This window comes from Mastigoproctus giganteus, chromosome 8, assembly GCF_048544385.1.
Source record: "Mastigoproctus giganteus isolate SK-2022 chromosome 8, ASM4854438v1, whole genome shotgun sequence".
NCBI classification, from domain to species: Eukaryota; Metazoa; Arthropoda; class Arachnida; order Uropygi; family Thelyphonidae; genus Mastigoproctus; species Mastigoproctus giganteus.
This window is the reverse complement of record NC_143582.1, coordinates 191,710,520-191,714,074: the sequence shown is the minus strand read 5'-3', so window position 1 is coordinate 191,714,074 and position 3,555 is coordinate 191,710,520.

The following is a 3,555-nucleotide window of genomic DNA, read 5'->3' as shown; positions in this document are numbered from 1 at the left end:
CACACGTAGTTGACGGATGTGCTGTAGAAAAGTCAACTTTCTATCAAATACGAGCCCAAAAAATCTAGTCTCAGGTACTAATGGTACTCAGGTAGAGAGAACCTGAAACCATTATTCATTGCCCATGAGCTCGGGTGGTCAATGGCACGTTGTAATTGTCTCTCCATTACCTTAATGTTGCAAGACAGAGAACATGTTAAAATCATCAACATAGAGGGCACAGTTTACAGGTGGAGGAAGTTGTTCCGTAAAGGAATTCACTTTGATGGCAAAAAGAGTAACACTTAAAACTGATCCTTCAGGTACTCCCTCCTCTTGGCTAAAAGGCCGAGAGGAGAGTAGATCCTACACGAACTTCGAAGGAACCATGAGATAAAACGTTTTTGATAAAAACTGGAAGATGACCTCAAAGGCCGATGTTATAAATGTCTTTTAAAATTCCAAATCTCCAAAATTTTTCCATATCGAAAAACACGGACATCAGGTTTTCTCGTTTTAATCTCGAATGGATGTTTAAAGCCTAATTAAATGGTCTGAAGTGGACCTATTCCTTCGGAAGCCGATTTACAGGCTGCTGCATGTTCCAATAGAAGCAGTGCAAGAATTTCTTTAACTAGAGCCACAGGTAGAGGTGAATGTACTTTTCTGTGTATCCCCCGAAGCTTGAAATTTTCCAAACTTACACTGTCCCGTTAACATTACCAAATATTCTTGCACCCCTTCTATTTAAGGGTATCCCAACCCTATAAAAACGGTTTCTCCTATTAAGAAGCACAGACGATGCTGAAAAAAAATTCTACCCACATGAGCCTTGCACAGTCTCTCCAGGGACGATTTGATTGACAAGGCTCTCAACGTGTATCGCGTTGTTCTATCACGTCTGGGCAGAATGACACTTTCAAATTCAATCCTAACTCGCGAATTTTTCTCATCGTTGCATTATGCTTGTTAAATAAATCATCAGATCTTCTACACTTCATATCATTAGAGCCAGCGTGTACAATATTACCTTTTGGGCCCGTAAAAGATGATAGCTGCTCTACAACGTCTACTTTTGCCCCTGGAAGAAATACCCTGGTCCTGTTCCACTATCTTTCTTGAGCAATACATTTCCCGTTTCCCTGCCATTGCTCTGACGTCTAGTTGGGCAGCTGAAAGCTCGATGCCTCACCCATTTTAATTCCTTTGAGGGCATGCACCCTGTTCTTCAAGCTCTCATAAACGCTCATCATAATGCTAAGTCTACACTTAATTCCCTTATACTCTTTGCGTCGAACGCACACAAATATGTCCCACCTTGACTGGATCATTTCCTGTTCCAGATTGTACCGCAAACGTCGCACAGCAACACGTTTTGTAAGGCTGTGATTCGTAGGAAAACCGCCCCTTTTAGTGTTACCCTGAGCCACAGCACTCCAACTACTTTGAGTCCTTTGCTTTGCTGCTGAGGCACGATTTCTGTTCAAATTAAATTTAATTTGAGAATACTACTAATTTGAGAATGCTATACAGTTGCGTTTGTAGAGTTTTGAATTAGTTATTGCCTTACTAGAAATTACTGACATTATGTCAGAACACGATACTCACCAAATATGGATTATTTGAGAAGTTTAAAAAAATCCCAGAACATTATTACTCGACATTCTAAAAGAGGGTATACTGGTCGATTGTGCGCTGACAGACCCCATCCGTCAACCTCCAAACAGGTAGTCTGTTCATATTCATTGTAAGCTCTTGTAGGAATTAGAGAAACATGACCACAGAGCGTGTACCTTCATGGATTATCGCAATATTGCTTGTAATCAGTTCTGCTTCGTAAACGGACGAATCCAATACACCTTACCACAGGTAAACCATAATCTCGACAATATATTTCTTATTTAATTTTCACCTAACTTCTCGGCCAGATAATTTGGCTGCCAATCTTAAAATAATTCAAGATTAATGGACATGACCTATTCGAATTGCTTATAACTGCATTTCTTTTCAGTTAATTTTCTTGGTATCAACAATACTTTTGATGACGCAGTGTATTTCGCTGATCTTCTAAGAAAAAAGCAACTGATTTTCAAAAATGAGTGGCAGTTTAATGCGAAAAAAATGGTGCCACTGAACAGAGGGTTCAGAGCTTCGATCTTAACCCCTATTGTAAATATTAGTGCATACAAGTAATCAGATACGATTTTAAAATTAAACTGTATGTGTATATTAACTTCCGAAAAGTATCCGGACACGTGTCTGTTTCGCAATGAGGTCCCTACCACTCAAATCAATGCGTGTGGTTATATGGTTATACAATGATTGAAATAACCATTCTCCCGGAAACTCCAGTTTTTTGCCATCAAAACCGATCGAAGAATACAAGCATATATTGACCACAGATATCTAATAGTTCAGTCCATGAACCATTCTGCCAGCCAGAGATAAAGAATGGGTAGTGCACTAACTGGCCAAAAATTAAAAACCTTTTCCAACCAGCATCAATTAAACATACGGTATTCAAATTTAAGTTACCACGTGGAACAGTGGAAAAAGATTGTGATCTGACCAATCTCGATTTACAGTTTTTTTGCACCATTAGCACGGTGAAAGTGTCATGAACCTCATGAAGCCATACATCCAGGCTTTCTCAAGTCCACCACTCAAGTTGTAGGTGGTATCGCGGTATAGAATGTCTTGTTGGTATGGACTGGGTCCGGTCAACTCCAATGAATATCTTTCTGTCACATCGGACCAACTTCACCCTAACAGTGGTTTATTTTTATCCGGATTGCGACGAATTCTTTCAAGACGACAACCCACCACAATTCCAACGACAACCTTGGGCGCCTATTTCTCCAGATTTGAATCAAGGACATGCTGGAAAAGCAGTTCGGCTTTGCAGACCTCTACCAACTATAATACAGCAGATGGCAAATATCCTAATGGAAGAATTGTCAAATCTGGAGCTAAACTCCCTCAGAGACACCTAGTGGTATTATCCCACAACGGTACAGGCTGTAATTCGGGCTAAAGTGGCCCTTCTAAATATTGAATAAAGGTTTCTAATTTTTTGGCCAGCGAGTGTATTATGGTACAGTTCGTAATAAGTTTAGTACAGTAATAAAAATGGAAAATTATGCTTTTATCTTGAAGAATAGCACCTAAAAATAAATCTGGAAATGGTTTTCTTTAAAATATAAAAAAAAAAATAATCCTTTATACAATACCTTACAGGAAACGTAAGATTATCTTAAAACGAATGAAACGTTCCGTTAACCTGATTGATTCTTTTGGAAATTTTCTTCAGTGGGTGACTTAAACACTCCCACGTATTAAACTTTAATCAAAAATTTCGCTGTCAACGAACTACTACAACGAGAAGAAATAATTGAAGAATCCAAATTGCCACAGAACGCTCATAATAAAGACTTGGGTTGCTAATTGGCCAAAGGAGAGACGCGATTGGCAAAATGTTTTGTTACCTCACTGTACGCAGACTCTGCTAGTGAGTCACCACCACAGAGATGTTTAAAAGGCTGTTGCGCGCGATGTGTGGGATGATTCGCCGATTCT